Genomic DNA, 17,941 nt, shown 5'->3' on the forward strand with positions numbered 1-17,941 from the left:
ACATGGGCTACAGAGTCTTAATGAAATATCGATTTTTTTTTTCAGAAACCTTCTTGATGCAGACCATAAACTGCTACTGCTGCTAAGTCACTTCAGTCGTGTCCAACTCTGTGCAACCCCATAGACGGCAGCCCACTAGGCTCCCCCGTCCCTGGGATTCTCCAGGCAAGAACACTAGAGTGGGTTGCCATTTCCTTCTCCAATGCATGAAAGTGAAAAGTGAAAGTGAAATCGCTTAGTTGTGTCCGACTCTTAGTGACCCCATGGACTGCAGCCTACCAGGGTCCTCCATCAATGGGATTTTCCAGGCAAGAGTACTGGAGTGGGGTGCCATTGCCTTCTCCGGCAGACCATAAAAGTGCTAATCATAAAACAAGAACTAATACTCGAATCCTCACTCTGTATCAGGCACTGGTACTCAACATCTTAGAACAGTATGTTTCCAAATGTGGTCCCTGATCCAGCAACATGAGCACCACCTGGGATTCCACTGATTCTCTGGCTCTACCCCAGATCTACTGAAGCAAAACTTTGAGGGTGACCCAAGCAATCCATTTTAACAGCCTTCCAGGGAATTCTGATGTATGCTAGAATTAACTACTTTCATATGAATTCTCTCATTTAGCTCTCATAACCCAATAAAATGAAACTATTGTCAATCTCATATTATTAAGGATGCAACCGAGGCATAGGAGGTTGAGTAATTTGCCTAAGAGAGTCCAGCTTCCAAGGGTTGAGTCAGGTCATCTGATCCAGGGTGCTGCTAGGCCACAGTGGATCCTGTACAATGTCTTCTGGTGTGTTTGGGGTCATGTGCTGAGGCTGAACTGTCCGATATGGTATATATGTCCATCTAAATTTAAATTAATTAAAACTAATAAATAAAAAATTCATTTCCTGTGCAGCACTTTCGAGGGCCCAACAGCCTCAGTCACTAGTGACTAGCATCTTGGGACAGTACAGATGAGAGCATCTCAGTCATCACAGGAATGTCTCTTGGACACTGCTGCTTTAAGGCTTCAGCTTTCTGATTTTGCTTGTAATAGGTCAGCACCTACAGTTGAGGACTTTCCCTGGAGAATTCTTCAACTGGAGAATTCATGCAGATAGCAAAGCGATTAGGTGAGAATGACAGACCTGATAGTTTCCCAAACTTCAGTTCAGTCACTCAGTCATGTCTGACTCTGGGACCCCATGGACTGCAGCATGCTAGGCTTCCCTCTCCATCACCAACTCCTGGAGCTCGTTCAAACTCATGTCCATCGAGTCGGTGATGCCATCCAACCATTGTCTTGTCATTCCTTTCTCCTCCTGACTTCAGTCTTTCCCAGAAGATACAGATACAACTTAGTATTTATAGTTTCTTAGATAGTAAGAATACATACGTACTTGCTATCTGCTGGGTACTTTGTGTGTTTATATGAAATAGCTCATTTACTGTTTATGTCATAAGACAGAAACTATTAGTGCTACTTTTTCAAATAAGTAAAGAAAGATTCAGTAACTTGGCTAGATTCACACATTTGCCATTAGTCTGTAGTTTCTTCTAGTTGGGAACCCAGTGGAACCTCTTAACTCTAAGTGTGCCCAAGGAAGTGGCATGCCCCTTCTTGACTACTCTGGATTCTGCTCCTTTCCTGTATGTCCCATTATCTTAGTCTTCACATCTCCTTCCCTGCTTCCTTTCTTCCTTCAGTGCTCTTATAATAATTCCCTTAAAGGTCTTAGTTTGTGCATGCAGGGTGTTCCTTAGGTTGATTTCTCCCCACCTTCATTTCCTGCAGTCCACTCTGTCCAACACTGTGTGCCTATGTTTCTAGGTAAAGGGATTGTACTGTGGGGCAGCACTTGGTCTTTTTAACATAATGACTTTGTGTCTGTTCTCATCGACTATGTGTTCTCCCTGTGTAACTAATATTCTCTTTTCACTCTGTCAACTGGAGGGGACTTTGGAAATTTTTTTGGCTGGGAAGAGTCAACTTCTCTCTGTAATTGAGCTTAAAACAGATTGCCTATTGCTAGCATGTAACATTTTCAAACACCCCCATAGACAGTCAACCTGGAGGCTTTACTGTTAATCATTTAAGCCCTCGTATGTTAACTTTCAACAGTTCTGCTATATTGGCCAGGCTGGGATTATCTTATTTCTCCAGGAAGGAAACTGACTCAGAGCATTAGTGACTTATCCTTGGATATGAGATTCAACATTACGACAAAAGTTTATGTAGGGCCTGCTTTGTGAAAGGCACAGGGGAAATGCAATGTGCCTATAATGTAGAGGAAGACACACAGATATCGGGCTCAGTCTCAGTTGTGTCTGACTCTTTGCCACCCTATGAGTAGCCCACCAAACTCCTCTGTCCATGGGATTTTCCAGGCAAGAATACTGGAGTGGGTTTCCATTTCCTCCTCCAGGGGATCTTCCCAACCCAGGGATTGAACCTGCATCTCCTGCATTGCAGGAAGATTTTTTTTTACCGCTGAGCCCACACACAGAGATACTAACTAGCAAATATTGGATGAGCAGAGAAATGAACAATTAACCAAGATGTTTAGGGAAGAAATAAGACAGATATAGGATAGGAGAAAGGACTTTCATATATCAACTAGGAAATGACCCAGAAACATGAAATTTGCATTTAGGGAAAAGCAACGCCATACAGTATGTAAACAAAATGAGAATGCAAATATTAGATTGAACCATATTAAACTGTCAATATTTGATTTTTTTTTACCAAAAAAACTGGCAGTAAGTTGCATGTGGATCCACCCACTGTGTCCAGTGAACAAGCATTTTGTGGAGTGCCTATTTTTCAGGCCCCATCTAAGCACCAAGAATTAGAAATGAGACACAATCCCCACCCTCAGAGTCCCCGTTTCCTCTGTGGAGATGAGCGTGGAAAGCCAGTGAGAGGCAGACAAGCAACTAGAACCAAAGTCTTCTGAGTCTTGTATGTCTTCAGGGTATATCAACTAAGGCATTATTTGAAATATGGCTTCTAAGTGTTGTACTCAGTGGTTCTCAGACAGAATATTTAGTATTTGATATTTAACCATGTTGGTTCTATGGAATGCAAACTAGTTCTTTGAAATATTCCCTTTCTACTCCTGCCCACATACACTGTAAAACAGGCTGATGGTCATCATTTTCTAGAAGTGTTTCCAAAAAGCAGATGATGTGACTTTATAGGACTCTATTTAGAATAAAGTGATCTGATTTTACATAGTCACTGTCTTACTCATCATATCCAACTTAATCCCTTTTTCCAATAAGATTTTAAAGTACAGACTTCCTGGGAAGAAAGCCATGTCCCTGGTCCTATCTGTGAACACAGGATGAAGATGCACGTGGGCCTGGCATTTACAACCACATCCCACACTAGCCTGGCCCACGAGGAAGCTCATTGAGAGCAACTTAAGTTCAAATAGTCTGTCCAGAGAGTTCCCTGAGTTTGCAGCAGCCTCCACCCTAAAAGGAGGTCCAGTGACCTTTTTTTTTTTTTTTTTTTTTTTTTTTTTAACTCTGTGGCTTGTCCAGACGTGACATGGGAGCCAGACCTGGGGATAGAAGTGTTCCCACCATGAACCAGGCAGAAGGGTTATTCTTACATTGGAAGGGGAGGTGAGTACTGATGGGAATTCAAAGCCACAAACTGCTTTCTGATGGATTTCTCTCCTGGGATTAATTAATAGTGGAATTGCTGAGGTTGGTGGTTGCTCAGTCAACAATTATTATATTACTTTGTTCTTAGGCCTGCCTTTTTTACTCACTACTTTCTAATCATCTTTAAAACTCCTGCAAGCTAAGTACAAAGAATTCTGTGGTAACTAGTTTGCACCACATCATGCAGAAGGGGCATGTGCTTTCACTCTTGGGCATCTCCTCCCCACTGCCCATATCTAAATGGATGCCCAGTCTAGCTACTGCTGTCATTTCTCGTATCTATTGCTTCTACTATTCCCTAGAGAAACAAATAAGCCAAACACACCTCCTCCTGAGACCTTTCAACTTTGGCACTCTTCTAGCTCTCCCATCCCTGCTGTTTCAAGATCTTCCCTGATGCCTGTGTATGTTTCATTTCTCTTCAAGTCGCCCTTGATGTCTCACATTATGATAGCCAATGTAAGCTTCTTCTGCCAGTTCCTGGGCATCTGTGTATTCCTCCTTATTTCCTTCCCACTGTTCTACAATAACTACCATTGTGTACATCACTCCTACCCATTCTCTGCCCCACTGTCCTTTCTGCACCAGCCACTATCATGACTTCAATGCCATTGTCACACCTTCTACAACTTCATATTCATCAAGCCACCTGTTCTTCCATATTCTTCCTTTTGTTTTTTTCTTCTTTTTTTTTTCATTTTTTAAATTAATTTAACTGGAGAATGATTACTTTACAATATTGTGATGGTTTTGCCATACATCAACATGAATCAGCCATAGGGGAATTGGGGAAAGAACCTTTCAATGTCCTTTTGATGTACTGGCATATTGACTTGTCAAGGTAAATGAAAGAGTTGTTACCTTTCAATCCATCTTAATTCCAAAGTAAAAACCTCTGTATTAAGCATAAATGTTTTTCCACCCCACCCTATCCCTCCTCTCCTCCCAGAAAATAATATGTGCAGATACATAAAGAACTCTCATTGTATTTTAGATTTTTGTTGCTTTATACATGGGTTTGCTGTAAAGTTGTGGCAGAGACTGCTAACTATGCCCCAGTATCCAGTCTCTCATTCTTCCCTTTTGGAATGGAACTCTCACCCTTCATTTTAGCAGAGCACATAGTCACAGGTAGGAACTACATTTCCCTGCAGCAAGGTATAAATTTATTCCAGCCAATGGGATAGAGCAAAGGTGTTATGTGCAATTTCCATTTTTTCAACAGTCTTTATTGGCTTTGTTACAATATTGCTTCTGTTTTATATTCTGGTTTTTTGACTAGGAGACGTATGTGATCGTAACTCCCTCAACAGGTTTCAAACCTGCACTCCCTGCATTGGAAGGTGAAGTCTCAACCATTGGACCACCAGGGAAGTCCCATGTGAAATTTCCAATTCACATCTTTTTAAACAGAAATTACTTCCTCCTCCCACTTCCTGGAACTGCATGTTGGACCCACTGATGAAAGCCACAAGAGAAAGATGGGGAGGGTCAACCCCCATCTTGGGTCCCTGGACTTGGCAAGAAGCACTGCCTTTCTATCCTGGATTGCCCATGTACCTTGGGACTGTTATGTGAGAAATAAACTTTTATCATATTTAGCCACTTTAACTTGAGGTCTCTCTGTAACAGTACCTTAGCTGTTACCCCAACAAATACCTTACTGGCCTCTTTGTCCAATGTCTTCCTGCAATTGGATTACTACAATTCAACCAACATTTTATGTGAGCCTTCTATGTGGTAAGGTGGTGGTTTTCAAAGTATGGCTCCCAGACCAGCAGCATCATCCTCACCTGGGAACTTGTTAGATGTGCAAACCCACAGACTGCTTTCCAGACTTGCTGAATGAGAAACTCTGGGGGTGGGACTCAGCAATTGGTTTTAACAAGCCCTCCAGCTGATCTGGATGCACATTAATGTTTGAGAATCACATACTGGGCAGATAAAAAAGGAATAAAACCCAGCCTCAGTTGAGTTTACATTGAAGTAAAAGGCGTGCAAATAGATAACCAATCACAAAAACGTAATTATTGTCTTGACTTTCTATTTCCTGTCTACTCACCTTTTTCATCAGATTAACTCAAAATAGTTTAACTTAGACTATTTTTCTTTATATATATGATTATTTATAGACAGCCTAAAGATTTAGGTCATTTGGGTCTATGCTAAAAAGGGAAAACAAATGAAGTTACTTTTGTAGGTCAACACAAATTTGGTTATCAACATTAGAACCAATGAAAGTCTCCTGAAGCCAAGAGAGACAAATAAGAAAAGGGAGTTATTTTATACTGTGGGTAGTAAAATTACAGTACTTATTACCCTATAAAGGGTTATATGGCCTAGAAATAAAAACAGTTGAGTGTGGATTAAATTTATGAGTGAGAAAGTCATAAAATTACATTAAGCACAAGTTAGGAATGTTTAAATTATTTCTGAAAGTATCTGACGTCAAGATCATAAACGGAAACTGCAGTCTTTGCTGTCACTGTGCCTATCATCATATCATCAGTGTCCCAAACTCTACGCTAGATCAGACTAGGCCAGTGTGGGATTGGTGGTGGGATGGAAAGGCAGACGACTGAGACTAAAGACTTCTGTGCTTAGTGTCTTTTGTATAAAACCCATACACACTTCAGATTTGATGGGTGATAAAAGTAGAAGAAATAAGGGAGACAATGGATGCAGTTCATGAAAGCATGTGTTACGATTTCAGATTAAAGCCAGTTTATTATTCATATAAACAGGGGACAACACAGATAACTGAAACCTGTAGATAATCCAAAAGCTAAGCAAAATATTATTACCACTATACACAGCAAGCTGATCTTACGGTTTTAGTGCCGGAGCTAAACACTCTGGATAATGCCGTAACATGGGAGAAGCATTAGCATGCCCTCGAACTGACCAATCTTGAGACTCAGGAACTTTAGACTTTTTACGATAATGAAGAGGTGGCAGTTAGTGTTGCCCAGCTTCCCCAAAGTCATGTCAATCTTTAGAAGAAAGGGTTTGATTCCACCACCTTGTATTAGGAACACAACATCATTTGCTACTAGAGATTATTTTAGCCCTGGCTTATACACTTCCAAAATCTTGCAGGGTCTTTGAACTACCATCCAGTTTGGTAAAATACAACCACTTTATTTCCTTCATTTCCTGCTTTTTCGCTTTAAGGATATTTCATCCATCTTCTTCTCCCAAATCCTGTCAGTCAGGATTTCTATTCCAAATAATCTGGAGTCACAAGCATTCAACAGTCTGAAGGCAAGTGAGCTTTTTATTGCATTTTTATTGAGAGTAAATTGAACTATGTGTGCAGGCTAGAGAGGGGCTCCTCTGTGAGGCTCCAATATGCCCCACCGGTGCACCCCAGCGAGGAATCATGTTACAAGAATGACATCACAGCCATCTGCTTATATTGGCTGACCAGACCCATCAGACCCCTGTGCACTGCCAGGCAGGTTAACTCCTTCTTCATCCACAAGAGAGTTTATGTGAGCCCAGAAGTCTCTTAATTCTTGTGGATTTCTAATATTTTCCTAGTTTAACATATGAAGAAGTGTTTGGTAAACTATATCCATAGTTCATCTTCACAAACCTGTATCAAGCATAAGGATTGTTATCCTCATTTTATAGGTAAGTTTTCCCTGTGTCCTTCAGCACCAACTAATCTATTTATTGCACTTGAAGTTTGTGCCATAAATTGCTATTATTTTTCCTCTTATATATACTTGTTTGTAACTGTTTTGAGCACATACCATTGCAAAAATATGTATATATTTTTTTTTTTATTATTGATCTTGTAAACTACTCATAGTCTGGGGCACAATACTGGGTACAGAGTAAGTGTGAAATAAATGCTTATTGACTGAAAACAGCCCTGAGAAGACAGAGAGGGTTTAGGAGCTGCCAAGTTTAATGACTCCAAACTATGTAAACTCATTAACTAATTAAAATTTTTTTTTCACTACTTACTATGTGCCAGGCAGTGCTAGACACTGAGGGTACAGTGGTGAACAAAATTGACAAAAATCCCTGCCCTCTTTGAACTGAAATTGTAGCAGAGACAGACAGACAATGAACCAACAAGGAAAGAAAATGGTGAGTCATAATGCGGTGAGTGCTATGTAGAGATATAAAGAAAATGGGGGTGGAATGTGTTATGGATTGAATTGTGTCTATTCCTCAACCCCCTAAAATTCATAGGTTGAGGCCCTAGCCCCCAGAACCTTAGAAGTGATCTGATTGGGAGATAGGGCCTTTAAAGAGGAAATTAAGGTAAAATGAGGTCATTAGAGTCCTAATCCAATCTAACTGACATCTTTATAGGAAAAGGAGATTAGGACATTAGAAAGATATCAGGAATGCTCATGCACAGAGAAAAGACCACATGGGGACTGTATAGGGGAAGGTGGCCATCTGCAGGACGCGGAGAAGTCAAACCTTCTTCAGAAGAAATCAGACCTGAACCTGCCAACACCTTGATCTTAGACTTTCAGCCTCCACACTATGAGAAAACAAATTTCCATTGTTTAGCAGTCTGTGGTATTTTGTTAGGGCTGCTGCTGCTAAGTCGCTTCAGTTGTGTCCGACTCTGTGCGACCCCATAGACGGCAGCCCACCAGGCTCCACCGTCCCTGGGATTCTCCAGGCAAGAACACTGGAGTGGGTTGCCATTTCCTTCTCCAATGCATGAAAGTGAAAAGGGAAAGTGAAGTCGCTCAGTCGTGTCCGACTCTTAGTGACCCCATGGACTGCAGCCCACCAGGCTCCTCCATCCATGGGATTTTCCAGGCAAGAGTACTGGAGTGGGGTGCCATTGCCTTCTCCACGTTAGGGCAGCCTTAGCAAACTAATACAGAGCACTTCTTTTAAATAGGGTTATAAATGATGATTTTGCTGGAGTTAAATTTAGTCAGAACACTGAATGAGGTGAAGAAGACAGTGATGTAACATATGGGGAAGACCAGTGCAGAAAGAGGGACCATCAAACTCAAAAGCCTTGATGCAGGAGGCTGCTTAACTTGTTAAAGGGTACCAAGGGGACCAGCGTGGCCAGAGTCAAGTTAATGAGAGGGAGAGGGGTTGATGAGACGGTAACTGGAGCACGGTCAAGGCCTCATAGGACATTTAAGGATCATGGCTTTTACCTTAGGGTAATAGCATTGGGACGGAGAAGGCAATGGCACCCCACTCAGTACTCTTGCCTGGAAAATCCCATGGACGGAGGAGCCTGGTAGGCTGCAGTCCATGGAGTCCCAAAGAGTTGGACACGACTGAGCGACTTCACTTTCACTTTTCACTTTCGTGCATTGGAGAAGGCAATGGCAACCCACTCCAGTGTTCTTGCCTGGAGAATCCCAGGGACGGGGGAGCCTGGTGGGCTGCTGTCTATGGGGTCGCACAGAGTTGGACACGACTGAAGCGACTTAGCAGCAATAGAATTGGGAAGCCACTGCAGGTTTAACTTACAAAGGTTTCATTCAGGCTATTATGTTAGAAAATAGACTATAGGGGTCAGAGATGGAAGTGGGGAGACCAGTTAGGAAAGTATTTTCATCATCCCTATAAGAAGGAAGGCTTGGAGAACGGTAATAGTGATGGAAGTTGTAAGGCGTGGTCAAATTGGTGATATTTGTGAAAGCAGAGTTTGCTGACAGTTTGGTTGTGATATTTGAGAGAGGAAAAAGTCAAGGATAACTTCAAGAGTTTTGACCTAAGCAGTTAGAAGGATGGAGTCCTTGGTTGCTGAGATGGGACAGACTGTAGAAGGAGCAAATTTAGAAAGATCGGGAATTTCATTTTGGACATGTGGAGATGTTTAGTGAGCAGTTAGATATTTAAAACTAGAGGTCAGAGAGAGGTGCAGGCAAGGGATATTATTTGGGAGTCATCAATATAGAGATAGCATTTAAAGCCAAGAGTCTTGATGAAGTCTCTAAATGAGTAATCATGGACAGAGGAAAGAGGAGGACTAAGGACTGACCTTGTTTCAAGGTAGAAGGAAATAAGAAAATAAGCAGCAACAGGACTGATAAAGACAAGTATGATAGAAGGAAAACCAGGAGGGAGTATTGCCTTGGAAGACACGTGAAAAAGATGTTTTCTGGAAAAGGACTAATCTGTGTCAAGTAAGGTGGTGTTTTTCAGTCGCTAAGTAGTATCCAAGTCTTTTCGACCCCATGGAGTGCAGCACACCAGGTTTCCCTGTCCTCCAGTATCTCTTGGAGTTTCCTCAAGTAAGGTAAGGACTGAAAAAAAGACCATTGGGGGCTTTAACAGTTTGGGACTCCTTGATGACCTTGATCAAAGCAGTTTGTGTGGATGGTGAGGTCAAAAGTTTAATAGATTTAAGAGGAAATGGCAAAAGAGACATGAGAGATGATCATCTTGACAGACTTGCAAACAATGATGCTGTAATGGGACAGTATGACATTGATACGGATGGATTCAGGAGAGTTGTGTTACCTTCTAAGTTGGGAACGGGGAATAATTGTGTGTATGTATGTTGATGAGAATGATCCAGTAAAGAAGGAAATTTTATGAAGCAGGAGTGAGAGAGAACAATTACTGCAGCAATGTCTTTGAGTGAGAAAGGATGGGATCTAGGACACCTGTGAACAGGTTGGAAATAGACAGGAGAAGAGACAGGAAAAGGAAGAATATCTGGATGCAGAATGCAGGTGGACTTTTGTGTGTCATAGGAAAGCAAGTAGGTCTGTTCACCACTTCAGTTTTCTTAGTGAAAAAGGAATCAAGGTCTGAAGCAGAAAATTAGGATGAGGGAGGGCACGATGGAGGTTTGAGGAGAGAGACGGGGGAGGTGTAAAGTAGTCCCATAGGGAAAAGGAAAGGGAAAGGAGCAGAGACATGTAGTAGAATTTCCAGGCAGCATTTAAGGGCTCTCAAGAAACTAGAGAATGAATTTACGAGAGCAGCCAATAAAGTTGATTGTTTTGCTCCAGCCACATTCTGCTTTGTGGGTGTAGGCAGTATGTAGGGAAACTGGAAATTAACCTAGAACTGGGCTTTGCTAGGTAACTGCAACAAAACAGCAAAGTGGCTAAGGACCAGAGTGTGTATAATAATTAGCTATGGCACCCAAATGGGGCCAAGGGGAAAGTGAAGGTGTGAGGGATGTGGAGACAGTGAAAAGAGGGCGAGATCAATTGACCGAAGGCCCCAGTGATGTCAAAGAATTGAGAAGGTAAGCTGGAGAGACAGGAGATGTTGATCTTACTTTGAATTCAAGATTGTGGGCAAGCAGTTCTTGATACTGACAAAGTCTGAGGGAATGGCCTGAGGAATGATTGTTGATATAGGGAGGAAAACATTATCTCTGGAGAAGAGAAGGTCAAAGAAGCTGCAATACTGCAAACATCATTTATTTCACTGTGCAAGCACAAAGACCATGCCCAGAGTAGAATGGATATAAGTGAGTGTAAGCCAGGAATTAAATCTTTAAGGCAGGAGAATGGTCTTAGGAGGCTATAGGCTGACTAATTTCAAAATCAGAGTTTTAGGGAATAGAGAGAGAGAGAATGATCTGGCAGTATCAATGAGAAGCAAAGGGAACACTTCCTTTACCTCTAGCTGCTAATATTGTACATAGGCTGTAGCACAAGATTTCCTGTATCTCCACATCTCCTAGGGTAAGAGGCCTGATGGGTGGTGAGCATTGAGTTTTTCCTTGGCCTGCACTTTGGAAGATTATGTTGGGCGCATTCAGAAACATGTGGTTGGTCACTGGGCAGTTATTTCTTAACCTACAGATGATCCATCATCATTTAAGCCGTCAGCAAAGTTTTGTAATTCTGTTGTTTGGCCCTACTAGTGTGACTCCTAGTCTAAATGATGTGTTTTTTGTTTCTTTATTTTTTATTTTGTTTGTTTTTGTTAGAGGGATTGGGAAGGTGAAGGGCCTGACAGTCAGTTTAGCCCATTTCCTTTGAGACCAACTAATGGTATCTCAAAATTCCCAAATAGGGATGCTTCCTGGAACAAGCTCTGTCTCAAATAAAAGGACTCTTGGAACATCTGGGGCTCTCCAGGCAGGCATCCCCATAGGAATCTGCTGGCTTCCTGGAGCTGCTTTGTTCTGGAGCTCTAGAGTCACTGGATATAGTTGGGACTGGCCCACGGTTGCCTTCTGCCACTGTTTTACTTGCTGTGTGTCTGTCATAAGGACACCATTGAAGTGACACACTACTCTCTCTGGGGAAAGTGTTGCTTTGCACTTAACACACCTAGCTTTTAGAGTTAGTTTCTCAGTTTGGGCAGCTTTGAATTCCAGGAGTGTACATGTCTTAGCCAGCAAGGAGGAAAATAATATTGGAGTAAGTGGTGATGCCATCTTTCATGTGGCTAGTAAGCTATCCCTAAAGACATTTCCAAGAGAGGCATTCCAAAAATGTCTTGAGCAATCATTTGAATAAGGTGTAGAATCCCAGGGTTACTTCTTTGAAAGGACAACTCCAATTTGAATAAATTTTGTTACTTAAAAAAAATATCAGCCCCATTGCTTTCTAGTCAGCTTTCAATCCTTTAATCCTTTAGAAAAATTGTAACTGATCAAAGGAAAGTGCCTGCCTTAGTGACAGTTGTTACTCACCGTTATGAGATGTGTGGATGAGATAGAAAATACTTCTGACTTGGTATATTCAGGAGCAGACTCAACACTGGCCTCCAATTTAGCCAACATTCAAATCAAGTATTTGGGACTTTTGAACATGCTAAGCAGAAACACAGTGAGGAATCAAAGGATGAACTATTCATGGTTTGGAGAGCCAGCATTTTAAATGTTGGCGTATCATGCTTTATGCCTAGGTGCAGGGTGATAATGAGATGGCTCCTTAAGAAGCAGAAAGTCTTTCTATGTGGAAAGCCACAAGGAATGATGAACAACTTGATTCTGATTACCTATGCTTGCCATGGGGAAATTTTAAATGAAAAATATAAAAAGTGGTGAAAAACAGAAAGCTCCTTGGAAGTACATTTTATGTCTCTTTTATTTTTTTATTAGACAGTGTTACACAGGCATATAAACCTCTGTGATGACTTGGCTCCTATGGCAAAATCCAGTTGATTGGCAAATATTTTCCAAAAACAAAATCTCCTGTAAGAATATATTAAGGCGCTTTGGCGCTTTCCAAATTCCCTTTGGCCAAATAACTTGAATTTATAGGAAAGATTATCACGATGTGCTTGAAATAGGCCAAACTAGTGCCCCAGTGGATGGAAAGTTTGTGATGATCTGGTGAGTGCTCACACAAACCTGCTGAGCTTAAACTCGAGAGGCTAAAAAAGCTATGGGTGGTGGGAGTGAGGCAGGATGTAACATGGAAGAGTCATCCTCTGGTTAACACATCCTGTTCTCTATGCTTTCATAGCCTATGGGGGAAGGTATCCGAGGAGAAGATACTGGTTCTGGGAGGAATCTGGGCAGGAGACTATATGGCCTGATTAAAGGAGGAGTCTGAACAGAAATTTCCCTACCCCTTGACCTGTCGTGCCTCTACCAGGATACCTGGCACTGCCCAAAGGGATGCCTTAACACTACATTTCTCTTAACATTTTCTATCTTAAGTTGAAGCTTCCCCTTCCCCATACTTTAAGATGATTGATAAGGTGCCCAGAAATATGAAAGACATTGTATATAACAAAAGCGTTAACACTGAGTTCCTGATCTCAATACATGACACTTTAGTTGGAAGATAAAACTTAAGCCCATTTAACATGGTCAATCCCTCACCATCAGCAAAAATAGTTTTGCTTTGCATGACACATTCACTCAAGAGATATGTCATGGAGGGGGTTTTAAGTGAATGAAGTTACCTATCCAATCCCTTTTGTACTCCTTTGCTTTATATTTCATTTGTCCTTTCATTCAACATATATTCATTGATACTTGCAATGAGGAAGGCACTATGCTAGGCACAGGGAAAACCTAGATAAACATGATAACATCATAAGGATATTAATACCTATCAATGACACCCCCTGAAAAAAAAACATGATTCATTGTGATGCATTCTAAACAAATGATTTTTAAAATTTGGTTATTATCTTCACTTTTCCTTCCTGAGGTGACTTTTCAATCCTGCTATAAAAGTACTGAAAGTATTTTGATGGAGTGAAGTATATAAAAATCCCAAGTTTGTGGTGTAAAAGAATAAATGAAATTGGCATTCTTTTCTGAAGCATGAGGACTCTCTGCCTGTTCCGGGGGTTCCTGTTCTATTGGAAGCCCTCAGCTGGTCTTTAGCAGCAATGATGACATAAAGGAAAATTACATTCTGATGCAGAATTCAGCCCCTTCATCTTTCTCCTGTCTCTACAGCATGAAGCTAGGGCCCCATAGAGGATCTAATATCAAAAGGAAGAGGGTAATACCACTACATGGAGAAAAAAAAATAATTACCAAATTTCCTGAATAGTAAACAGCTTTAAAAAAAAAGAAGAAGAAGAAGCTGAACCCTTTGATAGCTTGGCCCTTGGTCTGCCCGTGAATGCCTTAAGGATTATATCATCAGACTGACTCCAGCAGCCCTTGCTATTGTTTCAGAAGGAGGAAATGGTGAAGGGGTGGGGGAAAGAAGGGTGGGGAGGGGAGAGTTAGATTTTGAAAATGCAGTTATCAAATGTTAATGGTAGTGAGGCTAGAAAGACAAATTGAACAATTTCACAGCATCTATGGGAAAGAGGTTTCTCGGGGACATTTCTCCTTTTCTTGCGGGATTAACGTAAACGTTTGGATTCAATAACTTTTCTGCCACAGATGACATTAGCTCAGTTATAGATACAGAGCGACCTGAAGTCGTGCAGAAATGCTGTTGCTGAAAACTATCACCTGGGGGCAGTCTTGTGACTTGAATTTCCTCCACCTCACTCTAGTACGCATTTTACTACTTTTTCCTTTCGAAGTACTCAAATTCTTTACCCGAGGTTGAGGGGTGAGAAAAAAGGACAAGGGAGGAGACAATTTAGGAACTGATCACTACCCTCTCTTCGACCGGAGGTGATTCCACGAGAATGTGCAGGAAATGTGTCACAACAGTTCTCCTTTAGTTCTTTGAAATGGAAAAGTTCAGAAGCTGAGAAGGCGGCGGGGCGGCGGCCGCAGACAGCTCGTCCTGGGGTGCTAACGACCTCAGGGCGAGGGCGAGAGGCCAGGGATTCCTGGGATTCGGGGCTTTTCCCGAGACCTCACGCCCCGGAGCCTGAACACGCGTCCCTGCCCTGCCGCGCTAGCCCCTCTGGTTCCAAGACCCCCGGCTCCCGCCCACAACCTTGCGGGGACTCGATAGCAAAGGGAAGAGAGGGGTGTGGACCCTGCCAGGCGCTCGCCTACTCCAACCGTGGAAATGCCGGCTCCGGCCCCCAGGTCTGCCCTGAAGTCTAGCTGCTGCCACAGAAGTCAGAAGTTCTCGTTCACAAACGGGTGCACTCATCGGTTCGCTCCGGGGCGTTTCTCGGCTGGAATCCGGGCATCGCCAGCGGGCCACCGGGACGCAAAGCCGGCCCAGGCCGCCCGCCTCCAGCCAGGGCCCGGTCGGGGGCCGCGGGCGGCGGGGCGGGATCCAAGATCATCGGCCGCACCCTTCGCAGTGGAGCAAGAGACGGCAACTTTTGTGCTCTGTGCGACGCCCGGGGGTTAGTGTCTTAGCATCAAGAACCCCTAAGACCTTCCTGTGCTAGAGGATAAAGCGGGTGAACGGAAAGCGGAGCGCTTGGCCTCCCGCGGGCCGTGGGCGGGCTCCTGGGCCTGGTGGGGCTTGTCCTTCCAGGCACAGGGGCTGGGGCGGCCGGCGAGCCGGCTGAGCAACAGCGCAGTCGGCCGTGCGAGCCGCGAGTGTAAAGTAAAAGCCCTGAGCACTGAGGCCGAAACAAAGCCAGACCCCGCTCCACAAAACCACGGCTGGGATTCGAGGTTTATGAGCGAGGACTTCCTCGAGGTTTTACCTCCTTCCCTCTCTGGCCCACCGCGCTGAAAAAGGGGGCACCCTCCGCCGGCAGGAGGAGGGGACGTTCCTGAGGAGGGTGGGGAATGTCAGGCCGGGAACTCGGAGCAAGTGGGCTCCACGAGCGCTGGGCCTCGGCTTTCACCACAAGCCCGCTCCGAGTCTGGCTGCCGCGCAGCGTCAACTGGTCAATCGGGGCCTGGCCCGCCGACTCTACAGAATTCACCGCGTGGGCCCATTTCTCCGGAAGCTGTGCCCTGCGGGACAGGCTTTTGTTGGGAAAGAGGAGGAGGCAGCCGCTTTTCAAAATCTGGTGGGGGGAGGGGGGAAGGGGGGGCAAGATATTAAAGCTCCAAAGAGTTTTTCTTTCTTTTTTTTCCCTGCTTAAGACGGAGAAGAGGACAATGCCGGGCTAGGGTAGATATTGAGCTTCAACCCTCCTCTACCTCTAGACCCTAGAAATAAGGTGTGTGTGGGGGTGGGGGGTGGGGGGGGTGCCGTACACGCCTTCGCAGCCCGCTCGTGTTGGCGGGGTGGGTGGGGGGAGGCGCTCGGAAACTTCGCGAGGGGTCACAGGGCTCCAGGGCGCCCGGATCCAAGACTTCTCCAGGTCATGTGCGTGTGAAGGCCCGAGGAGCGTCAGGTACAAGTAGGCCTCGGGACCGAAAGGCGCAGTGGGACGCAGAGCGGGCTTCCTAGAGGGTTCTAGTCGGGAGCTCGGCCCCGCCGCCTCCTCTCGCTTTTTCCTTTTTTCCGCAGCCCCACCCGAACTCCGCGCTGCGGCTTCCCGCCTGGAACAAAGGCAGGCTCCCCACCCTGGTCTGCGTCTGAATATCGCAGGCACGCAGGACTTGAGGAAGCCTCCACTCTCCCCCGTGACCGAGAGAAAGCGCAGAGCCACGAAGGCTGCGTTTAGCACTGCCCCGCTTCCTGCGCGGAGCGGCCGGGGCCGGGCTCTTTCAGCCCGGCTCCTGCGCCTGAGGGTGCGGCCGTGCCTTTCCCACCGGCCCGCACCGCTGCCGCTGAACCCAGGCCCGGGAGGGAAGCTCGCGGCCAAAACTCCCTTCTGGGCGGAAGCCGCCCAGCTCGGTCATTTAGGGATCCGACGTCGCAGGGGGTGAGAGCGTGACTCACCTGTACAGGTGTAGTGGAAATGATTGTGCGCGTTTAATTTCGAGGCTGTATTTCCAAAATCGAGATAGCAAAATAAGAGCGATGTTCAGAAAAGGAAAAGCCGTTTATCTCATTTATTTAGGGTAAAAGTGAAAATGTTTTCAGCTTGATGGGGCTGGATGTTTTTCTCCGTTGTCTATTTCACTAGACAAAGCTAAGGCGAATGGACATTTAGGGAGGTCTTGTGCAGTTTACGCTGACCTGTGAATCCGTAAAAGGAAAAGCTCCGGTTCCCAGTACCCTCTCCTCCCTACCTTCGCGTTGGGGGAAATTGTACCCGCCTCGGCCGTTGGTGCGGCATTTGCTTGAACGCAACAGCATCTGGACGAGTTCCGGTGGCGTTCAGTTCCCACCCTCTCCTCTGCCCCCCGTCTCTCCAGCAGCGTTTTCTTCTATTGCGGCTTTTAGCCAGCTTTCCTATTTTGGGTTCATCTTACCTTCCTCTCTAGTCCTGTGTTACACTCTCCCCCAGGTGGAAATCCCCCCAAAGGTACTTCTAGACAGAATCCTTATACTGGTATCTCTCTGCTTGGCTTGGAACTTAGAATTCAAAGTCACAGCCCAGGAATATGCTTGTACATGTAAATACCTACACCAAAGCTGCGGAATCTCATCACCAGTTCCGTTAGATCTCAGAGGTTCTGAGCACTGCTACCAGGGAGTATAAATCTGATTTTCACCGACTATGCTGAGAAGCCGCAGGCCACTGGCTCATTTGTTGCTACCCTTTTAGGGTAGTGTTTTCTGGGCTGGTAATCCACCGATAAAGCAAATAAGGTGATAGGGACTTATGAAAAAGACTGCTAAAAAACTCAGTGATATTTTGAGCCTACTGGAAGAGTTTCTGAATTTGCCTAGTAGGGAAAACTGAAGGCACCCTTCTCCCATTCTGCTTTTTCTATAAATATGATTTCATGCTATGTAAATGAATTTGTATAGTAATGTGTGTATTTGTGTGTGTATATATATACATATATATGTACAAACATACATATATATATGTTTGTGTGTTTATGTATATATATATATATATATATATATGTTTGAGTGTGTGAGCATGCTATTGAAGTGTGCACCTGTGGAAATTACCCTAAATCAGTCTCTCCTTTCTGGCATATGCTTTGGAAGGATTTTCTTTGGTTGC

This window comes from Bubalus bubalis, chromosome 6 (assembly GCF_019923935.1).
Source record: "Bubalus bubalis isolate 160015118507 breed Murrah chromosome 6, NDDB_SH_1, whole genome shotgun sequence".
Classification (NCBI taxonomy): Eukaryota; Metazoa; Chordata; class Mammalia; order Artiodactyla; family Bovidae; genus Bubalus; species Bubalus bubalis.